Consider the following 27,307-nt stretch of genomic DNA (forward strand, 5'->3'; position numbering starts at 1 on the left):
TATAACCGCAAAATAAATAATAGTGCACGATGAAGACTACGATAATTAAATGTTACTTTATCAATGAAGAAATTCGACGAGTTCTCAAAATTCCATAGAGTTTAGTAAGATTTTTATTTGTTTTGGATCAACAAAGGCTGTTCCCATTAAAAATAGGATTTTATTATATGCCAATTTCTTAGAATTTGACTATAGAAATTAAACATTGCATAAACATGCTCCGTCTACTCTCGATAATTCATACTTTCTCTTATTTTTTAGTTTTTCTCAATGAAGCGAATTAACGCAGATGTATCAAAAGAAAACTCTTACCCAGAGTCGTCAGACTAATTGTAAGACTTGTGTACCCACTCTACCTTCCCCTTCTACCGCGCTATTCTCCCACGCTTCCGTGGCGGCCTGGTCACGTGACGCGTTTCGTCTCTGTCGTTCATATATCAGAATATCACGTGACTAATCCGGTACTGGCAGAGAAAGGATCACTTTGTCCCTCAATTCGTGCACCCTCCCCTCATCATCTCCCCTCTTCTCATACCACTCGAATGCCCGAGTAATCGAATTCGAATTTCCTTTCGTGATTATTCAAATATGAAGTTTCTATGTATCCCGTCACCTTCAGCAAGTGCAGGAAGGATATTTCCTACTGCAGGAAATATTGTAAACGTTAATACATCGCGCCTGTCACCGAAGAATGCAAACGATCTGGTCTTTCTATATCAACAGTTCAATAAATACATCACTTCTAGAGCATTTTTCAATCTGAATCCTGTACTTGAATATATTTTCTCTCTAATCTGAATTCCAAAGTAAAATATTTTATACAATCGAACCACAGTCTGCACATTGAATTCCAAGACCGGAACGAAAATCTTCGAGTTACAGGGGTTTCAACTTATACAGAGTGTTCAGTAAAAGAGATTTAATAATTCGACAATTATCGAGTTGCAACAGAAATTCGTTCGGTTGCAAATGTAAACATGTTCGAATTTTAACGATTTACTTGTAACTCTGCAGCAATTGGAAAAACTACTTTTAATCAACGATTGTGCAATTGATTGATTGCAATTCGCTACTGTGTTAATCAAAAGAAAGAAGATATTGAAGTATAGCAAGTTTATAGGTTTAAAGAAAAAACATGAATATTATCATATGTACCTAATCGTAAGACGAATATTATCATATGTATGTACTTGAAGAAACTGACGTATACAGAGTGTCCTTAGTTTCAAGTGCTAAACTTTGTCAGACTCTCTACGAGTCTAAATAAGAAAAAAAATTATATCAACATGGGTTATTTAACGCTTTATTCGAAAGTTGTAAACAAAAATATGAAATTTTACGATACTCGACTTTCATGTGTGGGTACTTGAAAGGAGAAAGTTTATAGAACAAGAATAAATACGGGTAATGAACAGAGATACGAAGAATTAATGATTCATTCACTAATTGTAAGATGGAACAAAATACAAATGAACTTTGTACAGAGTTACAAATCCCATTTTGAAACATCTGTATTCCTAAGGTGAATTTAATATTAAAATTAGTATCAGAAGTAACAATTAAGTTACCTAATTAAGTAGTATTAAGTGATTAGTACTAATAATTAGTATCAAACTAAAATTACTATTAATTTAATAACTGCATATAACTGCGCGTACTGAAATATCGCTTAACTATTCCTTTTGAGTTCTGGACTTTTGTTTATAACTTTTTAATAAAGCGTTGAACGACCTATGTCATGGGTTATGGGGCTGTATGGCAGTCAATGGGATTGGAATTATGGAATTTGTAGATACAACTGTGGACAAGACGAAATACCTCAGCATCTTAAAGAACAATTTGAAATCGGCAGAAAATTTGCAAATGCCTGCCTTATATTATTTCCAGGCTGTTATACTAAATCAGGCCTGGCCAACCCAAATGGTTTCACGGGCCACTTTGATGACGCGTAACGTTACAGCGGGCCGCACTTTAGGTAAAGATGCTTTTAAAAAATGTAATACAAATACACAACGAATAAAACTTTACTGTTATACTATAATTCAATATAATTAACTCTCGAGTCTTAATGAATGAGATATTTGTTTATCCTTTCTTTCACTTAATTTTGGTAAACCTATATTTATGTTCGACGTTGCACATCTTTTGTTAGCTGGTCCTCTAAATTGGCATCAGTTAGACGAAGCACGTGATGAACTCTTTGTAAATTTCATCTTCGAAAAAAATGTTTCACAAACTGACACAAACACATGTGGATCCAAAAGCTGTTACAACTTACAACTCGTTGTGCAAAATATCTCAAGTTGGGATATCTCTCGGATTTAATATAAGTATTGTAAAAATTAAATTTTGATGTGGACGCAAAAATTTGTTTCATTTCATTGTTGCACTGTAACTCAATTATATCAAAGATATCAAATATAGAAATGGATTCGCAATAACGCTACGTTTATTTAATATTTCTTGTATACATACAACAAGAAACAAAAGTTTCAATGGAAATATAAAATCGCCTGGCGGGCCGCACAATTTAACATGACGGGCCACATGCGGCCCGCGGGCCGTGCGTTGGCCAGGCCTGTACTAAATGGTAAAAAATTGGCTTTCCTTTAAGAAAACGAAATGACTTTTCGAACGACCTAATATTAATCGAATAAATAAAGCTTTGTAAGCTTTGTATATATGTAATAAGGCTTGTGCAAGCTCAATTTTGTAACTGTGTTCGGATATTAAATCCGAACAGCAGAAAAAGCCCTAGTGTGAAACGGCCTGTACACGTACATAATATGCCAGCGAATACATCTGGTGCAAGATTTCTACAAACGTAGGTGTATTAAAAATCAAAACTGGCGCGTTGTTGATATTAATGTATGCAGCGAACGATGCAGATATCTCGTCGACGGGATCGTTGTAAATACTAGTATCGTAATGCCCCCCTTAACGCTCGCGATATTCGAACCAGCCAATTAACGGCTAATTCCTACAACACTGGTCATGATACACATTCATATCTGAACTGAGACATTCTAACTAATCACTAGACAGCGGGGGTTTTATGCGTTTGTGACAAAAAAAGAGTCGGTGTAATTTGAAATAGTAAACACATGAGAAGAATTTGAGAACACTATTATATTATTTTCAACCTACTAAACATATTACGGAAGAAAACAAATGTCTATTTCACTGGAATTTGTTGCAATTCCGGTAGACCATTTTTATTTTGCATCGAGATCCGCTGTCTAAATCACTAACCACTAGACTGCGGATCTTTATGCAAAATAAAAAATGTCTACATCATGTTCAAAAAACAGGGGCCACGTAGAAAATTTGTTCTTCTTCCGATTATCTCGTACACAGTTTAAACTGATACACTGAGATGTTCTTAAATCTATTTAATATATGTTTACTGGTTTTTAAATTGTACGTACATATTTTTGTCATAAATGCATAAAATCCGCAGTCTACTAATGAACACAGTCGAACACTCGATGCAACGGAGAAGGAAGTTGTAAAATGATTTGGAGGCTCTGGTTGTAGAAGAGCCGAACAAAATAACCTATAATTCCGTTGTCGAGACGAGCCCCTGTGTTCTACTATGTATTTCAAGTTGGCTAAAATCGTCAACGTGATCTTTGGTCCATTGTAGTACATATCGGCAAACAATATGCACTTGGAGATAAGGAGATAAATATAAAGTGAACTATAGCACACCGTTGCGAAGAGGTTATAACACAACTGAACACAGTAACCGTAGCTTCGTATAGAACGATTCACATATTTATTCGTATTTTTCTTCAGTCTTAAAACATTGAACCTATACATTTTGTAGTCAACCGTCACGGATCGAAATATCGAAATTCGAACTTGGAGTCTATGACAGAGTTCGCGATTTGAATTAGCACTCTGTATCGAACGACCGTATGTATTTTGTTTGACGGGGACAAAATTCTGTACGCTAATGCCGTGAATACAGTGTTCAAGGTGTGTACGTACCCACGAAATGGAGAATCAAATGAAATGCATAACTTACTAAGGCTTTGCACCATTACGGATTACTGGGAATTGATAATTCTCGGCCGTTGGTTGCGTTCGCAGAGCTCTTTCGTGCGCGGAGAACCATCTTGCTTTAATTATAATTCCCGAGTCACCGAGAGAGTTACTTTCCATTCAGGTAGTTCTCGCCGCAGCGTGATCAATCGAACCGCTCGCTCGGGTCCCTCTATACATATAATGTGTTACGCGCGAGAGCACTATCGTCCGGTTTCTGGAAACGCATTCAACAATGCACAGACACTTTTGATAAGAACCACTCGCACGTTTCGAACAGGCACAGCCGCGGCGGTGTGCGGTGAGCACGGGAACGACCCGAGAAAAAATAACACTGGTGAGAAACCATAACCGTTTCGGCGCGTAACGGAACGCGAAAGGTTAGGGCAGGGATCTCTGGGTCTCGTAGTGAACCCTCGACAAAAAACCACGGTGAACGTCTCCACCGAAAATATGTAAACGTGACACGTACCAGAATTACAATGGATGACGAGCGATCGTGGAGGATAGAATGGATCCGTGGGTTAGGAGCGAGAGCTCGAGGTGAGATGACGACAATGATTTTTCCATGGCGCACGAACTGGCCGCGCACTACTCTTACTAAAAATCGCACAGAATTCGCGGAAATTCACATACCGCGTCTACTAGCTCCATCTTGACTTGTGAGTTAATCCGAACGCGCACGTTCTTTCTATTCGTCGTCGTCTTCGCCGTCGTCGTCGTCGTCGTTCTGGTCAGCGTCTTCTGGCCGTCTTTCACTCACGATATACACTATCGTCCCGCACACGTCGCTGTTACTCACTAACACAATAAATCCATTGTGAGAGAGAGAATTCCTGGCAGCACATTCCGCGTGTACGTAAGTACGGATACGAGGGTGTACGGTGTACGACGGACTCCGGCGCGCCGCGGCTGGCTGGTTCTCTCTCTCTCTCTCTTTTTCCTTCTCCCTCTTCCCTCTCTAGCTATCTCTCTCTCTGTCTCTCTCCCAGCCTCTCTTTCTCCTTCTCTCGGTTCGACTCGCCTCGAGTCGAGCCGAGTCGAGTCGCTCGCCGTTCGCGGATGTCGTCACGAGGCGAGGGAAGAGACAGAGTAGAGAGAAAGACGTGGGGAGAGAGAAAGAGAGAGGGAGAAAGGGAGCCGATACGAGAGGGGAAACTTGAGGGGAGGGGAGGAGTTAATGTAACAGAGAAAGATAGGAAGAGAACGAGAGAGGGAGAGAGAAATATGTATATAGTAAGAGGCAGATAAACTACGAGAAAGAGCAAAAGAAAGAAAGAGAGATAGAGATCGAGGGAAGGGGTAAAGAGAAAGGGAGAGGATTAGGAGCGACTGAGCGAACGCGAGGGAGGAGAGAGGTAAGTACGAGAGACGTGTATGGTCGTCGTATAAATAGACGAGAGACGATATAGGAATCGTATAGTATAGTAAGACTCCTAGGGCAGGTAGTGGATGCTCGTGACAGCGATGAAACTACCTCACTTACTTCCACCATGAGCATGGAGAGTCACTGACACACAATGCAAGAGGTTTTGCGCACGTGCATACACTTACACTGGCACACGTACACGTACTACGTTTCCACAAGGAAGCACACGACGGAGAGCGAGCGAGCGAGTGCGAGCAAACGAATAGCACGCACACAAAAGAACATCCTCGCGTAGCGACTGCGCACGCGTACTACACACACGTATTATACGTATTCACTGGGGCCTGTGAATGCCGTCACCGCTGTGGTTGTGTCGATTGTCGTTGTGTGCCCGTCGTCGTCGTCGTCGTGGTCTCGTAGACCGCCACTCCACCGTGTCACCTATACCGTGAGTATTGATGATCAACGTAAGAATCGACACGAATTCCCGGGGACCATCGGCACCGCGCCACAACCGATCCGGGGCTTGTGGTGTCCTTGCCTCTGCTCTGTAATTTTCGTCGACACGTTCGAGCAAATGCGCGTGCACTCCCGTTACAAAAATCCGTCACAGTAGACTGACCGACCGACCGACCGACCGACCGGGAGGAGATGGAACTATAATACCCACGACACGGTCATGACGTCGTCGACGTAGGTGCACACGCTTCCTAACAATTTTCTTTATGTGTCCATATTTCATCGGTACACGGGTCACTGTATCACCGAATTATTGACATCTTCCCTGTCGCGGTTGTACGTGCCTCGCAATCAGTTTTCTCTCTCTCTTTCTTCCTTCCACTAACTACATTCCCTCTTTCTCTCTCTCTCTCACTCTTGCTCTCTCTCTCTTTCTTTCCGCCTCGCTCTTTCTCGTCACATGCACGCGTATGGACTGAGTTGCTCAACTGAACAGACTGCGACTTGTCGAGCCATATAACCGAGCAACCAACACGCACACACACATCCCCGCCGTACATACACCATCCCGAGCATTACCATCACCACTCTGGCTTTCCTTCATATCTTGTCGGGTACGTGCAGACACCCACACACGCGCACTGCCGTCGTACACACACCGCTGACCGATTCGAGCGAGCCGAGACGGCGCGCGCGCACTCACTGACAGCCGCTGCGTCGCCTCTCACTGACACTCGCTGTCTTACCCACACTATTACCGCACTGTACAAAACGATCTCCCACACACGGCCACGAGAAACTCGTGTAGAAGCCTCTAACCCGGAGCACACACCTACGCACACCAGCGAGCGGCTACACCGCCGACGGATTGTAGCCTCAGGACCGTCATCACGCTCCCCGCGGACCCGTGGACTTTTGCTTGTTCTCTGTTCACTCGCTCTCGCGTTCCTACCCGGCTCTTTCGTTTCGATTCAAGGAATTCGTCGATGTTTTTCTTCCACGGTCTCTCGTTTTATAAGGATTGGCACCTTATGATTTCGAATTTACTTAATGCAACGCGTCGATAACGTTTCGTTCCGTCTCGCTTTCTGCAATTACTATCGGCCCGTTCCACTTCTGTATAGGTGTTCTCTCGCGTACTCGCGAAATCCACGCTGCTAGGCGAGTATATGTAAATAGCTTACTGCCAGGATTTATTTTATTCTACAAATCATTACGAAATCGTGTGTTTTTATGTAGTAGGATTTTTGTGTACCGGTTTCTCGTTACTTGTATACAAATTAATCATTCGCGTCTCGATTTCATTTTATTTCAGGAGTATATCTGTTTTTACAGGTTGTAAATAAAGATTTTATTTGAAATCTACATTCGTACGTTTTTTCTTTGTATCCTCGGACTACGAACCATCCTTACCATCATATAATTGATTATGTCCTTTATTTATTAATTTGTTTAAACATATTTTTGGAGGAACTTCCTGCAGACTGCAGACACGTTAATCATTCTATGGGTTCTAATGTAGCAGCAGTTCATTTAGTTAATTCGCCGGAAACTGAGTAATTGAATGATGATTTTAATGTTATTAGTTGACAGCGGATCTTTATGCATTTATGACTTCGAATTTTCGAAAAAGGCTAGAATATCAAATTCCACAGAGTTTAATTCGCTTTTTATTCATTTCAAATGTATAAAGACCTTATTTGTTCCCACTCTCTTGAAATTTGCCTGCAAAATTTAATTGTCTAATTATAATTACCCGGGATCCGTCTGGGAAAAGGAATGCATATCGATTATTTTAAGAAACATATCATTTTTTGAAATCGGTATAGCCGTGGATCAGGGAACAAATAAATTAAAAATTGTTAATGTACACTCACGGTAAATGTAAGGTTTGTAAGTGTAGTTGTTTTACCAGTTACATGTTTTGAAAATAAATGTTGCTTTTATCGGAGAATAAAACGGAAGGAAACTGAATGAATCGTTTGGACTTTTTCAATAAAGGGATAGCCACACTTGTTTTTGGTATTCTCGGTAAGCAATTTTGATTCATCCTTCGAGGAACTAGCTGCGCATACTAACTGGTTGGTATTAAATGATGATCGATAGCTTGATAAAAGTTTTGATTCGCAGTTCTGCAATATGCGCAATGAAAAGCGCATTTTGTAGAAAAAATAGATGTTTAACGAATAACTATTATAAACAAAAAAAAAAGGAGTGTAAAGTTTTCAATTGTGCAAAAATTGCGTAAACTTCGCGAACATCTCCATTCAATTTCATTCGCATTTTTGGATCTCACAAAAATTTGTATCGATATTTGTGTCAATATGAATAAATGTATACGGTTTAAAGAATAACAGTGTAAATTGTTTTTTCCGAATCTAAAAAGTAATCGTACAATTGAACTCGATATCTTTTCTTTAGTTTATTGATATGAAAGCTATCGCGTACGCGAGATAATTATTTTCTCTCGGTTGCATTTGCAAACTACTCATAACCTACAAATATTTGTTCAAGATACTCGAGTTGCCTGCGAGAGATGATCATCCCGCTTGCCTAGACGTAGTAACTTTTAAGTCAACATCATTATTCGTCGCTCAAAGCCTTCAAATATGTAATGTGAATCAAAGCGATAGGAAATGACGATACACAATTTACATTTCTCATCAATTACCGTTACACTCGCGTATTGTAAGCAATCAGTCTCAATCTCGTTTCACTTGATTTCAATGCAGTATAAAAAATACTATTTACGATGTTTCCAACGCAAATATTTAGTCGTATCTGCGTGAAAATTGACTGGCACTCCGTGTAACACTAATCAAGTACCGGCGTTTTGCTTCGTTCGTGCTCTCGGGGAATCTTTAAAAAGAAACACTTGCTTTTTGTCAAGTGTCATGACCACACATTAAAATCTACACATGCCTCGTAGACATAGTAGACATCTGGCGTAACAGTAGCTTCTCGTATCCCGTGCGTAAGCGTTTGTAGAAGGCGCGTGTATCACGCACACGTTCCCAAGCGCATACACGTCCTGCTTACAGAGGTTGCACCATGCAGGAACGAATATACAGGGTGTCCAGAAACTGTTGTTCTTGAAAGGGGCGATTCCTCGGGTCGTTTCAAAGCACTTTTGAATTGATTGTATAAATATCTTTAGTAGAGGACGTATTATAATAGGAGCCGAACAAAGTCTAAATGAAATCAATCTTGTCATTTTTATAAGGGAACATGTAAATACCAGTTACTTTTAAGGCCCGGTAGGTTTAGCGTTAAAGTTCAAGAAAAGCTTCAAATAGCTTTTAATCGAACATCAGTCGAAAGAATAGAAGAAATCTTTGAATATGATGTTCTCGCTACAGCCCTGTGCACAATCCGTATACAAGCATGCTCGCACGGCGTAAGAAACGGAAAGAGAGACTCGGTGCATGCGTACACACACGTAGTTATACATATATTGCCGTGCATGCATCCCATTGGCGTAGAAACATTTTTCCCATGTTTCGAACACACTTTCCTCCGGACGATTCGGATTGTAATTTCACTGATTTCTATTATTACATATTCGTTGAAACAAAGCAACCATACGCACAATAATATTTCATAGACACTTCGATCAGTTTAATTTCTATTCCCCATGTCAATTTGACACATTTTCAACGGCTCTGAATAAACAGTATTTGTCTGTCCAACACATTTCCAATTCTCAAAAAATTCCGATAATTTTGTAAAAACAGATATGAATTCATTTTAAAGCTCGAAGCCTCTACTTTCGCAAACTAGTGCTTCTTTTCCTCTAATGTATTTTTACATGATGCATTTTTTTATGAAAAAAACTGCAAATTCGAAATGGTTGATGTACGGATTTTTTTCACTGTTTCATGGAACGAAAATGGGGAACAGGTTAAAGCCCTCTTTATGTAACTTATACAGTTACACATCGAAAAAAATCGTACATCAATGTTTAAGGAGTTGTTGTAAAGAGACAAACTTGAATGTTTAAATCAATGGTGGTTTTAGTCGTGAAGAGAATTTTCCAAAGTTTTCACATTTTCGAAAAAACCCGTCTTTAGTTTCTCGTTCGGTACATTGTGTAAAAAAATCTTCGAATAAAACGAGTCTTTTATTTCTTAAGCAATTATCACAGTTTAAGTGCAGGTAATTTTTTGAGAATCGGGTATTTAGCGTTCAAATATTATACTTTTTGAATCCATGGTGTATGTCGAAAAGTATTCTTCTGATTGGTCGCGATATTAATCCTTTGCAGTTGGAGCTAGTTTAACACGAAAAGCATTTAATTAACTATGATTCGTACAATAGCTAAATGTTCAGTAATTGATTAGATACCGATACAGTTAATAATGTGAACAATATTTTGAATAATGGTACAGCAATTTTTAATGGTGACTCTCCGAGTGCTAACGGTTAATCGATGGGATTTGTAAGTTATTCGAAGATTATTTAAAACGTTTTTATGAATTGCATTTCAGTTCTTTGTTAAAGGTAGAACACGTTCGATGGAAACTTCATCAATGGCACTGCGGAGTACCTTGCAGCGACTCAGATTCCCCTTCTGCATTTCTCTTCATAGACTTACGTGCCGATGAATGGCGTAACCTCGTTATGGGACTTCACGTGGATGGCTCGGTATACTCGGAAGCTCCATGCAAGACATAAAAAAGTTTCTTAAAAGTCTGACGCGGATCAAGGGTTTCTTTCCAGATGCGATCTCAAAGACAAATAATGCAACAATAAGACAAGCAAACAAGACACGTTCTGTCAATAATAGATCCTGCATATTTATGTATACTTGGATATTTTTCAGACTGTTATTCAACAGCTGCGCTTCATCCGTATCCTAATAGAGTTCAAAAAATAATGTAACTTTTTACGAATGAGCAAGATTTAGGAAGCACTCGATTTAAATACAACTCAAAAGTATTATACAGTAGAAACTATTCTAATAATTTTTTTATCTTTCATTTCCATTTTAAATTCTGCAATGTAATTACAAAATATGGAATACGTGAATTTTTCTACATGAAAATTATACTGTATCAAGAGGACGAGAGATGTTTACATTTACCTGATCTGATTAGCGTCTTTTAAAGTCCCACGAAAGTAAACTATATTTTTAAATTCTTGACATTTAACAAATTCAAACGTTCTGATAATGGTCTTTTAAAGTCCCAAGAAAGTAAACTTTACACTTTTGAATCTTGACATTTAACAAATTCAAACGTTCCGATTATGGTCTTTTAAAGTCCCAAGAAAGTAAACTTTACACTTTTGAATCTTGAAATTTAACAAATTCAAACATTCTGATTATGGTCTTTTACAATCCCACGAAAGTAAACTTAACATTTTCAAATCTTGACATTTAACAAGTTCAAACTCGCGTCTTTTGTACTAATAAGTAGACAGCGGATTTTTATGCAAAATAAAAATGTTCTACCTGGATTGCAACAAACTGGAATGAAATAGAAATTTATTTTCTTTCTTAATAATATGTTTAATATGTTGAAAATATAATATGTATAATAATATTTTTAGTTTTCTAATATTTTTATTATTGTCTTAAATTGCACCTATTCATTTTTGTCACGAATGCATAAAATCCGCTGTCTACTAATAAGTAACAATTTTATTAACAACTAGCATTGATTCCCGTTTTTGTAGTAATTAGATTACTACAGGATGTGAAAAGGAATTTTTTCAAAAATTGCATTTAATCGGAATTGTAGAGAAAATATGAAAAGTTGCATTTTACAACTTTTTTATATAGGCCTATATTGAAATTTTAAGAAATACGTTTTGTAGATCTGTGTAAATTATGTGTAAAAACGACAGGCATTGAAAGATGTAAGACTCCTTAGAATTGCTGCAGTTGGAGGCCGAAAATCGTGAAAAACTGCAATTTTTACCATCTTTAAACGTTTGTAGCTTATTACAACGTCGACCGATTTTGATGAAATTTTCAGAATATGTTTAATTGATACAGATCTACGAAACGTGTTTTCTAAATTTTCCATACAAGCCCACATAAAAAAGTTGAAAAATACAACTTTTAGTATTTTCTCTGCAATTCCGACAACTTGCAGTTTTTTTTCAACAATTTTTTTCACGTTCTGTAGTAAACCAATTGTTCGAACTTCTCCAAAAATTTCAAGTCGTATGTTCCAATATTAAAAAAGTTATGGTGTTTTTAAGAGTGTCCGAATATTAGTGGGAGTCACTGTATATGTATACACGATAATCTGACCTAATGATAGCACGATGGCGAGGAAATAAAATGAAACGACATTGTATGCGTTTCATGGAAAAGGTTTAATGCTATTGGATTTATCTATAACCAGAGAATGCGATGTGTGAGTAGATAGAACGTTGCATCGAAAGTAATGTTGAATGGGTCGTGGCTTATTGGCTGATCTCGGGTCACGTGGAAACTACTAGGCATTCATTCTACCTAACACAAAAGGTCCGCGTATGCCTGCGTTTGATAGAATTGACAGTTTTACATTTTCTTGTAAATCTCCCTTCGGTGTTTATTGATTACTTATAAATATAGCCATTCTATTGTAACGACTAGACTGCGGATCTATATGCAAAATAAAAATGTTCTGCATTGATTGTGGGCAGTAATGAGTAAAATAAAAATTGATTTCATCCCTTAATGATTTTGTTGGGATAAAACCAACGTTACAACCTTCTTAAATTTTTCTAATATGTTATTGATTTATATTTCCCTCAGCCAATTTCTTCATAAATGCATAAAGATCCGCAGTCTAGTAATGACAGTGCATTCATAGCAAATCATTAAATGAACTTCAAGATTTGAATGCCGCCCACTTTGCAGATACAAAGAAGTATTGTGGTCAGCTTTTATTCGTCAAAATGGATACTTTTTACGGTAGAAGCTGATAAGTAATAACCTTTCCGAATGAATATTTGTCGCCGTCAGCTTACGTTCATTGAATACTGATAACGCTCGTGACATTGTACGTTTATTTATGGACGTTTAAACAATAGTTACATGCCTCAGTGATCAATATGTTCGCCTAAGTTAGGATTTACTTTCGAAGAAACCATGAGTACATTAACAACATTCTTTTTTAAACAAGAACAGATTGGAAGATTAATTTTTTCAGAAATGAATAATTACAACGTAGATTTTTATGAATTCTGACTAAACGCACAACCAGGTACAACAATAGTCAATGTGTTGAAACATTTTTGGCTCAATCCGAGCATATGAAAAAAATATGTTGAACATGCATGTTCGCTGTTCGAATAAATATTTCGAAGAAAGGCAGATCAGAATACCAAAAAAGCATGATAACAATAAGAAAGGTGAAGAGTTACACTAACGACAAAAGCTTCAAAAGAACTTGGTTTCTAGTTGAATAAATCCACTTCAAAGTCATTCTATTGAGTCGAGTTATAAATAATTTCCATTGTGCACATGGAAAATTATTAATTGACAATGGAAATATTCAGTAAAGAAGATTCTGCAACCCCTAAGATTTTCTATGCTGTCGGGAGATAGAGAATAACAAGATTAAAATTTGGAAACAGGAAGAATACTAATTGTACTCTTAAAACCGTACAATTTTCGTTTCAACCATTTTTCCATTTGTATATGATCGTTTAAAAATGAGCTACAGGGCGTACTAAAATATGTGTGCCCTTCGAAAATTCGATGAGAACGAATGTTAACATTTTTATTACTTGGTATGCTGCCTTTAAATTCTCCAGAAACATTCCGACTTGCTTGCAACTGTAATGGGGACCATTTTTAGCATTACCTGCATTAATTCAATGATTGGAACTATCTTCGTACAAGTTCGTAATTTCTTAAAAGAGGAGAAAATTGATATCTGTTGTATGCCTATATGTTCTTCAATAACTATACATTAACAAAACCAAAATGGAATTTCATCTCGGTTTAAAGGAGATTAATACCATACATATTCATTAGACTGTGTTCAAAATCTTCAACACAAGTCTGACACGATATTGTAGGGCAAGGGGTTAACAATCACTTTGTAGAGAATATCTCATTGTCAGTAACTATTAGTTTTTCACCCCTTATAGTTTCTTATTCAGGGTTCAATTTTCTCTGCAACCACAAGATTAAACTGTGCCATTTACAATAAAGAAACTCAAGGTGACCTTTAGCGATAAAGAAGCAAAACAGGAAGAAAACTAATGATCACATTGTACTCTTAAAACCATACACCTTTCAAACATTTCTCCATATACCGAATTGTTGTAATTTAAGTGGCACGCTTAGTTGAATCGCCCTGTACCATAGAAAAAGCTGATAAAAATTATCTCGCTTAGGTAATGTCCCTAGTATAAATAAGTTGTCTCGCGTTCGAAGAAACTCAGTTACTATCTGTTCCGTTGCATTTCCCGTGACAAATAAACGAGTACCTACTACATTTAAAATAAGGTTTGTCGCAGTGACACAATCGTGGCTCGATCCTGTCGATAACCGGCCGATTACAGAATCGTAAGTAGGTATCTCTACGTACGACGCGTCCCGAGATGTGGAACGGATTACATAATACGCCTCTCGCTCGATCTACAATGTCGTACGATGGCGACGTTTACCGTAAACTCGTTATTTCCTTCTTCTCGCCTTCATTGGTCGTAATAGTCGATCGATAACTGGTTGCTGTCCGTGAAAATGATGACCCGAATGTACAAGAAAATAAATAAATAAAAATGGAAAAATGAACGCCGAGATATTTAGCAATAGTGCACTGGCGAATAATTATGGAAAAATGTGTGGCCGACCTTTGAATGCGGCACCGATGAGTTACAGTTACCGCTTAACAGTACTGGCTGAATGGAGAACCGCGAATATAATGTGTGAACGACGACGCGTAATCGTGAACCCGCGACGTAGTCGATAGTCTCGCGTGTGTTACGACTGTTCCAGAGAAACATGAAGCGGCTCTTACTGACACCGATCTCGCTGAACGAGTTACCATTAGATAAATGAATTTCTGCCGTTCAGCTAATACCGCGATTCCGAATGCATTTTAGAAAGCTGTTCCTCATACTCGATGGGATGTCTCAAGGGGTGTGCAACTCTGTAAGCCTAACAAAACCGAGTTATTCTAACATTTTTTTTCGCATATAATGTATACTGTAGAAAAACCGACTTTCTGGGAACATTAAGCAATATTTTTTGTTATTATATAAAATGTATTTTAGACAATGTTTCTTACGTAGCCAACTGGGTACCCGTTTACTGTGTTTCTTTCGACAAGTTCCTCTAAAAATATTACAATATTTCTCTGAATGTCTGCTCTTTACTCTCTAATACATTAATTTGTAGTCTTCAAATGAGAATTGTGCAAATATGTGAAATGTAAATGGTTTCAAATAATCTAACATTTTTATTGGCTACATAAGGGTTAAGGGGGTGTGCAACCCTGTAAGCCTAACAAAACGGAGTTAATCTAACATTTTTTTTCGCATATAAAGATACTGTAGAAAAACAGACTTTCTGGGAACATTAATCAATATTCTTTTTATTATATAAACCGCATGTTAGAGAACGTTGATTCCTCATACTCAATGAAATGTTTTAACTTGTGTAGCCAACTGGGTACCCGTTTACGGTATTTCTTTTAACAATTTGTTAATGTTCCTCTAAAAATATTACAAAATTTCTCTGTATGTCTGCTCTTTACTCTCTAATATATTAATTTGTAGTCTTCAAATGAGAATTGTTCAAATATGTGAAATGTAAATGGTTTAAAATAATCTAACATTTTTATTGGCTACATAAGGGTTAAGGGGGTGTGCAACCCTGTAAGCCTAACAAAACGGAGTTAATCTAACATTTTTTTTTCGCATATAAAGATACTGTAGAAAAACAGACTTTCTGGGAACATTAATCAATATTCTGTTTATTATATAAACTGCATGTTAGAGAACGCTGGTTCCTCATACTCAATGAAATGTGCAACCCTGTAAGCTTAATATGTAAAACGGAGTTTTTTTTTTATTAAGCTATAAAACCCCACATGGGATTATTAGCAGCATACACATTAGGCTGTGCATGCTAACATTACATAGATAACTTTTAAACTAGATTGAGACAATACAATGAGCATTTTCGAAAACAACACTAACACTAAAGATATAAACAGTGAGACTTAAGAAATGTATGAATATAAAATAGACGACAAAGAGAGGGTCCGCACAAAAAGGAATCTATTGTATAGGCTGGAAAGAAACCCTTGTTGCAAAGTTTGCGAATCAGAGCATCTCTGTTATTATCATAGATCGGACATTGCCATAACACATTAGGATCCTGTACCAGACAACCACATGGACAACTTGTGTCAGCAGCAAGTTTAATCTTAAAAAGGGAAGCCCTCAGTTGATAGTGTCCAGATCGAAGTCTATTAACCCAGCAAATGAATTCTTTAGGGAGCCTGAGGTGAGCAAACCAAGGTTTAGGCCCAGAACGATAAAAGGATCTGAAAAATTGTGTGCCCTCGAACCCTGCTTTCTGCAAGAATATAATTTTTTGTTAGCTTCCTAGCTTGTGTTTCCCAAAACTATGGGAAAAATCAGAGTAGGGAGTCAGGATATTAGGAGAAATAGGCAACAAAGATGCTTCTTTAGCTAGTATGTCAACCTTTTCATTATGTGTGATTCCAATATGCGAAGGGATCCAAAAAAGAAGCAGTTTCTTTGATTCTATGAAGTAGGAGTTTATCAAATTATGGATATCAAGTAGAATGTAAAACGGAGTTAATCTAATACTTTTCTCGCATATAAATTTAAAGGTACCGTGGAAAAACAGACTTTTCAAGGAATATTAAGCAATATTTCAGCTTCATTTTCAAATTTTTTGTAGTACCCCTTAATTGAAAACCTTGATGCAAAAACCGGGCAAATTTATTCCTCCGAGAAATTCCGTTTGCTGAAATTTTACACATTTTCATAGAGTGTGCCCCGCGAACTCTATCCACCTGAAATGTCTTCGTTATTTTAAATAATACGCGAGAATGTCAATGTCGCAGCGAATGAACGCATCGTTAATTAATGACAGAGAAGCTCAAACATGGAGATAAGAACAAAATGCAATGTTTATCACATTATGATCTCGGAAAACTTATTATTCGTTGACAAAATATAGAACTAATGTGTAGACTGCAAAATAAAAATTGTCTGCATCGATTGCAAGAAATAGGAACTAAATTGAATGTTATTTCTTCCCTTAATGATTTTAATAGGGACGAAATTATATATTGACATCTTCAATTTAAAAAATTTTTACGGCAATTTTGAATACCATCCACTCAATTTTCCTATAAATGCATAAAGATCCGCAGTCTAGTAATGTGTGTTTAAAATGATTGTTATCGGACGTTTCATATGCAACAACCCGATAACTAAAAATATAATAGTCTAAAAACGTAAAAACAAGTTGGAAAAGTTCAATTTGCTTTCGTTAAACGCAGAGAGGATACATTTTCATTTAGTGCCTCTATCTGTAAACGGAGAAACAAATAGAAACATTTAAGTCAACTTCCGTATGGTAATTACACCATTACAATAGTTACGATAATAGCAAGGATGATTCAGAATTTAATACAATGTCGCGAACACTGTTACGATTCGAACGAGTCGCATAAGTGGTTGCGGAATCAATGTGCATAGACAATTGTGCGGAACTTGCGCGTGTCTCAATGACATAATAGAAAAAAAAAATTGAAGTTCAAGATAATCGACATCGAGCATGCTATCGAGTGTATCGGTGGACAGCTACTATTCCAAATACATACATGGCGAGTTATCGAAAGAAAAAATCACGGGAGTCTGATATGTAGATTATTTCTTATCGATCAGAGCGCTAATAATAAGCCGGCTTCGATTGAGTCCGACTTGGAATCGTTTGACCTTTCACATGACTATGAGAAAAATCATTTCCGCGGTAGTGTGCGTGTGCAAGATCGATCCGAGTGATTCGTCGATCCTTTCGAAAACTGAGTCACTTCTATGATCAATTTTCACCGGAAAATCACTCTTACAATTTTCATTTTAATTTGTACAAGCTGACAAACCAAATCTAATCTATTCAAATTAAGAAAAGAATGGTTACCTCCATTTATTATATTTTTATTTATTTTTATCATTGAATGACGTAAATCATCACGTTATATACAAGGAAACGTGACGTAATTTTACATTTACGTTGTATACAGATATTTTTATGCAAGCCGATTGATGTATTTAAGAAAAGAACTAATTCAACCGAGATGAAAAATCAGGATGACAGTGAGGAAAATTTACTCTAGATTAAAAAATTACGATCACGGCGTAAAAGAAATTAAAATCACGACCTTGATCATGATTCTGCGATCAGTGTGACGATAAATCAGAGTTAGTGATTTTGCACGCCATCGCTAAGTGTAACCTGAAACAATTGCGTGGACCACCGTGCAGAATGATCTCTGTAAACTCGTGATAATCAATTCCGGCAACACGCATCTAGACCAGATCCGTTTAAATTGCTGCTCGAACGAGACAATTTCGGCGAGCCAAGTGCCAAGAGTTGCCACTAGCGAAGCAATGCCCAGAAGAGTCAAAGTCTGATGGTGGGACAATCTGTGAGCGAGGCACCACACTGTCACGCGAATATACATAGCTGCGCGCAATCTCTGCACGATCGGGCCTCATCTATGGGGTACACACGAACATACAATGCCAGCAGCTTCTCCCCCTCTTTTATGACTTTGGTCCTTCGCGTAAATCAGCGCCTAGTTCGCGAACCTCGAAGAGAGCTCTTGTACGCGGAAGACCTACTCGGGACGGCTTGTTATGTCCATGTCTGAGCTAAACTATAGAGAGTAGAATTTAGGTGCCACTAACGAAAAGGGGGAGTTACAGAGGTTAGACCAGAGCAGGCTAGCACCGAAGAAGTCCTTGGATAAGCATCTCATCGGAATAAGGTTCTCTGCTAGCATAGCGGCGCGGCGGGAAGGAATTGTACAGTGATCAGAATACGTAGTCTCCCCCCAGGTGTAAAAAAGGATTAACTGTAATATTTTTAACGCTAGAACTACCAACAGTTAAGACGAAGCTGTTTGTACCAAAACCAGTGAAAATGACTGGTCTTTAAAAAATACGTAATGTAAACAGAAAAAGAATATTCCAGCAGTAGACTCTTCTTTTCAGTTTTCCCAACTGATTCCGTCTGCGGCAATTTCATTTTAATGATCTTGTGTACCCTCATTTTCATCTTCAGAACTTGAAGACACGCATGCACGTCTTCTTTTACGTAAATTCAAAATATTTTCTAATTCACTTTCCGAGGACTACTTGAACATTTTCTTCGTTTGTAATCTCATTATCAGTATTAGCACTATAAAGTTCAATTTCATTTTCTTCCGATCCACTCGGAACCCGATCTCACTCTCCTCGATATCAGAGCATTCCATTGGTATATTATTCACTTTTTGCAACAATTCAGAGATTTTCAATCGTTTCAATCATGTTTAGGGCTTGTAAAATGAAGTAAGAATTTAAAAATGAAATTGTAACACCAGTCATTTTGACTGGCAGTTCTAGTGTTAATGGGATGTGGAATGTCCCCACTAAAATGAGTAACATTTGCTTGAACTGTTTTTCAAAAGTGTGTATGTATCAAAAGTTATAACTAGACTGCGGATTTTTATGCATTTACGGCTTCTAAATATTTAAAAAAAAATGCTAGAGCACAAAATTCCACAGAATTTAGTAGGATTTTTATTTATTTCAGAACTACAACGACTACTATCACTGAGAATGAGATTCTATATAATTCCACTTTTTTAAAGTTTGCTTAAAGAAATTGAAAATAGCATAAACATCCGAAGTCTGTTTATAACAATTTGAATTGTAAAAATTTGTTACCTAGTACATATAGTATAATTTAATGAAAAAGAATAGTTTCGGTATTTATTTTTTCAAGTTAATTTTTACTACTTAAATAGGAAAGTATATCAAAAGGGGCGGACCCACTATGTAATAGGGACAAGTACCATAGGTGATACAGGATTCTCCTAGATTATAAAGCCCACATGGCTAGTCCAGAGAAAGAGGAGGGGATTGAGCATGAAAGGCCGACAATACCTAAGAAACCCTGGATCACAGCAGCCCGTGGAGTCCATCAGACTACGTCACAAAGGGACGTGGTCTTCAGCAACGCAAGGGACAAGTGTTAGTGACGCTGGGCCTCTTTAGACTATGAAATCCATATAAGAGTCCAGGTAGCCTAGAACTGATGGAGTCTGTGGGCTGATGTATTATGAGGAGAAGAGCCTACAAATTCATCAAAAAATTGAGAATCTTTTTCCATAAACCGCTCCCAAACGTTTCAAAAATATGTGTATTCTTACAGTCCTCGACAAAATAATAAGACACCTAGCATATTTTTAAATTTCTTGTATTTAAAGGTGGAAAGTGTACACTCCGTTATATCCTGAATACTACATACTACATATCGCCAAAGTAAACACGCGAAATCTTAGGATTGTATCGCATACCATAGGAAAATTAGAGAAAAATATGTGAACACGGTCTGACATTGCTTCGACAAAAGTATAAGACATTTGGCCTATTTTCCTGCTTACGTTCCTCTCAAATCTCAAAGTTTCAAATCAATGGGAACTTGAAACTTTAAAGATTCGTTTATAAATTGCTGCTTCGAACGCCTATAGTAACTACGTTAACTTTACGAATTCAAACAAATCCTTTTACACATATTCGACGACACTGACACTTAAAGAAAATGCAAAAAGGGACCTATGTTTTGAAAATGGAAATCCAGAATACCCCTAAGGGATGCACAGTGCTCAAGTACCTCTCAAAGATTCAAGTCGATTGATCAACTAGAAGTTGAGATATCCTGGCAGCAGTTCCGAAGAACGCAGTTTCGAGAAAAACACGTTTAAAGGATTCAACAATAAATTATTACTTCGAACGTCTACGTTAATTCTACAAATTCTAAGAAATCCTTTTACACACAGTCTGCGGCACTGACACCAAAAGAAGATACTGAAAAGAATCTATTTCTTGAAAATGAGAAACCAGAATATGTACCTCTAAGGGTTGCACCCGTACACTTGCTCCGTGTGTTCGAACGATTGCTAATGGAAAAACACGTGGCGAATATTTTTCTGTAAACCGTATCGTACAGAAATTTAATTAAAAGCAGCGTGTTACATTTAAATGATGTCCCCTGTTAGTGGTACTGGCTCCACACCTCGTAATCAGTTGCGCACTACCAGACTGCCCGGCAGCACCACCCCGTAGTGCTATTATTACACGCAGAATCAATCGAAAGTCTCTATATATATTTGCGTCACGCGTATCTCGTTAGTATGCATGCACGTACACCACCGCGGCCCACAAACGATGGTTAATAGACGGGCCTTTGAGCTTGCAATTCCACATAATGTAATTTGTTTGGCCATCTACTAGAGTATACAGTGACGCACCTTAATTGAATCTCATGATCGAAGTACATACGTTCAGCTTGGCGCTACTTCGTTCTACGGGGGGGGGGAAGAAAAAAGGTGAAAAGGTTTCAGGCCGAGTAGGTCTCACCGGCTTTTAGAAAGAAATCGTACAATACGATGAGGGCTGAACACCGCGGATCGTTCTGCACTTACCGCGAATACGCGGAATTAGGTTTTAACCGTCCGATCACGACAGCGAATCTTGATTACACTTTGACCTTTACCATTTTATATTGAAATAAAAATATCTCCGAGTCGTCAAAGATGTTTCACAATCAACTTCACAAAAATTGATCCTCTTTTACTAACGCAAATAACCGGTAAATGCCACGTAGCGTGCAGATTTATATTTACACTGTGCTCGTACTTCGTAAATAAAAAGATCCCTGGAAACGTATGAATAAATTGGTGTACTTTGAATTTGTAAGTGTATGGCAAATTACCTAAGATTGATACTTGAAATGAAGACGGGATATTATAATTAAACAGCGGATCTTTATTTAAAATAAAAATTTTCCATCTGAATTGCAACAAACCGGAGTGACATAGAAGTTTATTTTCTCTCTTAATATGTTCAATAGATTGAAAATAATATAACAGTATTTTTAAAATGGTCTGATGTTTTTTAATGTTTCAAATTACACTCGTTTTTACAATCCGCTGTCTAATAATTAGACTGCGGATCTTCATGCAAAATAAAAATGTTTTGCAACGATTCTGGGCAGCAGAAGTTAAATAAAAATTCATTTCATCCCTTAGTAGATTTTTGACTCGGTAGATTGTTTACTGTTTCGCACTACATCTACCCATTTTTGTTATAAATGCGCACAACCAGTTATAAACAAATATGATCTGAATACAACCAAGGCTCGCTTATCAGTTTTGTAATTATACCGAGAGTCTCCGAGCAGTTTGACAAATGTTAGTGCGCTGTTTTGATGGTTTTGATTAGTGTTATCATCATATAAAACAGCAGTATTATCAAAAGTGCGTCGTCTAGCGGGTAGGGGAAGTATAATGGTTTCGATTAGCGTTGCTTGTGGAGGAAAGGTACACGTATTCGTTGAAGGCCGAATAACTAGCACAACTTACCTTAACGTAATACAGCAACAAATTAGGAAGTATGCCATACATATGGTCGAGGATAACTTTACTTTTCATCAAGAGAAATAGCGGCGTTTACGTTGCGAAAACAGGTATAAATTATTTCTCGCATGAGAATATTCTACGTTAGACTAATCAGCGTACTCGCTACGAAAGGAACCTAAGAAACTTAAAATTTCTAGATATTAGATGATCGCATAAGTTCGTGCCCGATCTGAAAATAAAATTCAATGGTTAAATTTTAAAGAACACAACTTTATTAATCAATTATACATATAGTCACCATTCTTTTCTAATTCTAGAAAGTTTAACCATTTCTTAATTTTAATTTAACCAATCTTTAAAATTTAACCATTGAAGATTTTTTCAAATCGGGCACGAACTTATGCAATCATCTAATAGAATAACACATCACTAAATAAGTTCCCGGTACTTAGCGGTAATTACTAACAAATTATAATAATATATCGAGAAATATTATGTATCCGAAATTTGGTGTTTAAAATATACTTTTGTTTATTTCTATTCGAACAAATAAAATATCAAATCATTTATTAAAGAAATTACCCAACTTCGATTTCTACGTTCCAATTCCATGATCAAAATCACATAGAATATTAAAACTGCGTTATATCTCAATTGTAATCTTTCCAATTCTATTCAAATCATTTAAATTAAATTTCACAATTAAACTATACAATCTAATAATACGTTCACCGTAGGACGTAACACAAGTAGCTCGGAAAAAAATCAAACGCTCGACTCGGCTCGAGCAATCGAATCGAGTTTAGCTCAGCTCGTAAATAGCGGGTACTCGCACACCCCTAGTCTAGAGTTTTATTACGTTAAAAGGCAATACTAAAACGGAAAGCCCTGTAAAATGGCGAGAAAAACTAGTTCCTTAACGGTGGCATTATCTTGAACAGTTGTGCGCGGAACAGAATTTCCGTGGAATTTCTGAGCGCATCGTATCGGAGTTCAATAATCTAACCGTACCTGATAATGTCAAAATTGCCATTGGACCCGGTCGATTCTTGCGTTCGCACGCAACCGGATACGCTTCCGAAAATATTTCATTCAACGTTCGGTCCCGGTGTCGCCATGTGCCAAGCATTGACCGTGGACGACGTCTAGCGCGTGTCTATAGGCCTATTCCGTCGTCTATTAAAAGAGTAGTAGGTTGCAGTCTCGCGATTACCTGCGACCGTCATATACAGTAGAACGTGTGTACGAGAGAGCACCGTCTCACGAACGTTGACGACTGCGACGAAGACGAAGACGGCTCCATGCGCGGGCGTCGAGACGCCTCGCCGCCGCGCGCCGCGACGCTCTATCCCTGTCCCGTCGTGAAATATCGGCCGCGGCGCGGCGGCCGCGGTTAGCAACAGATTTCACGAGGGATCGGACTTTCATTACAAATCCATTCTTTTCACTTAATGAATAAACTTGCAAATTTTCTATGGTAATTTCTTTGTGTTTCCGTACTCGCGTGAACGGTTCCGTTGCATATGAAAATTAACCCCTCGCCGTGTTATTTTCTTCGCAGCTGGAACGTTTCTTTATCCGTAATGATTTCATGGGAAAGAAGAAAGTTTATGTTTGCTGTACGCTAACACTAAACCTACCAATCATTGAGAATACAATATGTGTCCCAACGAGCTCTGGCTACCTGAAATATCTGCGTTATTTCAAAGAATACGCGGAAATAGTTTCAAATAAAAGATTTAAAGCACAAAATGCGACTGATGTACATTGTTTTATGAAAATGACAAGACTGAGTTTAGTTTTTCTCGCCATATTTATAACCATGCGTGCTTGAATGAAGTAGTTTATTGCATCATTTCTCTCTAATGGAGTCACCCCTGCAACTTCAATAAGTATAAAATAAAAAATGGGAAAATTCAACTTCTCTCCCTACATTTTAATATTTGAACACTTCGTCTACCAGAAATCTATTTGAGGTTCACGACCGAAGTTGATTGCTATTGAAAAATTTATCAAGAAATCCTTTGTGAGCCATAAATTTTTAAAATTAATTCGTTAAGTGATTCAAGCATAATTGATTGAAGTGTATAACATGTCTATGACTAAAACCTTATGCATCTTTCGATAAAAGTTCCTTAACCCCTTGCACTACGATTTATTTGACGGTTGCAGTGATTAGAACTTCTTTGTAGTTCATAATTTCCTGGAAGAAGAAGAAAATTTGTATCTATTGTATGCTATATATGTTCGTTAATGTCTGTACGTTAACAACAAAATAGAATTTTATTTGAATTCAAAGGATAACTAAATTCTGTTCAGAATCATCACGAGTCTAACTTGACGTTATACTGCAAAGGGTTAAGATGGGAAGACATATTTTCAACAAAACATCATTTTATCATTTAGTGGATAGAAAATATGATGCGTTCTTTATTTCTTTTGATTGTAAGAAATCGCTAAATTTGCAGAATAAAATTCATCATGGACAATAAGATCCTTAATCGATCGTTTTCATGTACGAACGAACCATTTGTGTATAATAATAATGACCAGATTTATAGTCACAAAAACAAAAATAGTGAAATGAAGAAAATAAGTTTCCATTAAATGAAAAGTAGCTACATTTGGAAACCATAGAAACTAAAAATAATGAACACATTTCAATTTGAATGCAAAATTGCAAACATATCTTAGATTCGCTGCGAAACTATACCGTTCGCATGTGTTTGTCTCAACAATAACAAGTGCCGGCACTAACTAATGGTCTAAAACAGTTGGCGAACTGTTAATGTGTGGGAGAGAAGGATTACGCAATACGAACAATTAAAATGTCCGGATCTCTGGCGACAAAAAATATGGACTGAATTATTATCTCGATCCAACTCGTCTCCGTTTACCATATGTAAACTTAGTACATAATGTTAATTACTTTTATATAGATGCATGAGTTGGAATAATTTAATATTCCACTTGTTTGTGTATTATATGCTACTATTATAGTGCTTCCCTGCTAGTCTCGTTGAGTCTCTTGCCAAGAATTTTATTACACTGTAAATAATGGGAAGACTTAAATTGCATTAGAACAGTCGGTACCGTAGACTATGTTAGAAAGTGATGCTATAAACCATGCTAAATCTAGAACACTACAATTGTATATCTTTCCTCCTAAAACGATGAATAAAAACAAAAAGATCTAATTGGTCATATTGTAGTATTGTTTCATGCAATACGTGATTTTGTATATTAAATTACACAGACTCTCTCAGAAATCTAAAAAAAAAAAGAAAACTGAAACAAATGACATAATACACAAGTATAAATGTTTTTATACAAATATACTGTTTGTCACCTAGTATAACCAACAACAATAATTGGAAATTGGCAAATAATTGCAAAGATATTTCAAGGATATTTCTCGTATGTGAGTTTGTGCATTACAATAACAAACGTATGCAAACAGTGGCAACACATCTTTTCGCTATCAAGGTGATATTTCTATATAATGATGATATGATATTGGTTTGTATATGAAATATTTGAAATATTAGGCTGTCATTATTTTATTTACAAACATGTAAGTATTACAGTTTTAAAAGTTCCATTCAAAAGCATAGACATGCTCAGGATGATCGAGTCGCTTAACACTAGAAGTCCGGTTTCATTAAGACCGGTTTAAATGAAGGATCGGAAGGGTGCCGCTTGACTGATCCTTCCTAAATTAGCTTTCATCGTAATAAAACGAGCGGAGGAAGCCCGCCGCGAACCGACTAATAACATTCTTGTCCCGCTACTGTTACGCGCCGAACAAATTTTCGGAATTATTTCATAACACGTGGCCACTTGCCCAATGTCTCATTGATTGGCAACTGATAGCATACGTAGGAACAAGAAGTAGAATTTGTGATCACTTGGCGGACGTTATTACCTATTCACGTCTTGTGTGTCTCTTCGAATAGACCACGAGACATTGCTTTTACCAGGTACATCTATAGGTAATCCATTACATTTTTTAAAATAAAAACTTAGTTGATACGATGACATTTTAACCTTCGCTACTCGCACTCCTCTTTCTACATAACTGTTTACATGGAACTTTACACGACTCCAACATAAATCAATTTATATATTCAATAAAATAACCACTTCAATGCAAAATAAATAGTTGTCAGTGTAGAAGGCACCGTTATTTATGCTTGATACACTAAATTTAATGTTTTTAGATTGTATGTACAGTAACAGCAAATATTATATTTGCTGATATTATATATATATATATATATATATATATATATATATATTAGATATATATATATATTAGATATATATATATATTAGATATATATATATATTAGATATATATATATTATCCGGTTATGTATCTGTAATCTTTCCGAAATTTTATTACAGCTTATACTCGATCTTCTTAAGTGCATGTATACTTTCCTTTGCAAATCTATAATTCAAGTCAAAATCCAAAAGTTAATCTCTGACTTACAGGAGTTATTGGTCTACGCAAAGCAAGGAATAATAATCGTGTATGCCGTAACTCATTTTTATACCTTGCAACGCGTTCCGTTAACGACGAAATGGAAATTATGTTGAACTTTTCATCTCTGAGACGAGCATTATAATTTGCGGATAGAATCTGTTGAATATTAAGTTATCAAAAGCAATTAAACATGTTAGACCCTGATGAATCGAGTGTCACTAGAAGAAGGCGGGTTTACGAGATGATTAATTATGCAGTTTTAGAAAAAAAGATGTCCATGCATTTACTAATTTGTACAGTCAGCAGTAGCCATTGTTACCGTTA

The 27,307-nt window shown here is 37.0% G+C and overlaps 1 protein-coding gene across 19 annotated transcripts in view; it reads right to left on the reverse strand.

The window, feature by feature from the left end:
- Cic (Putative transcription factor capicua) overlaps positions 1-27,307 on the reverse strand; it is a 106,008-nt gene that overhangs the window by 75,177 nt on the left and 3,524 nt on the right. For 5 of the 19 annotated variants that reach the window (XR_013011229.1, XR_013011230.1, XM_076444735.1 and 2 more), the window contains exon 1: positions 4,684-26,753. The exons of 3 other annotated variants lie outside the window; for them this stretch is intronic. The gene's annotated coding sequence lies outside the window, so the exon portion shown is untranslated. 11 more of the 19 variants (XM_076444726.1, XM_076444728.1, XM_076444721.1 and 8 more) reach the window with 9 other exon arrangements.

This window comes from Lasioglossum baleicum, unplaced genomic scaffold (assembly GCF_051020765.1).
Source record: "Lasioglossum baleicum unplaced genomic scaffold, iyLasBale1 scaffold0021, whole genome shotgun sequence".
NCBI lineage: Eukaryota > Metazoa > Arthropoda > Insecta > Hymenoptera > Halictidae > Lasioglossum > Lasioglossum baleicum.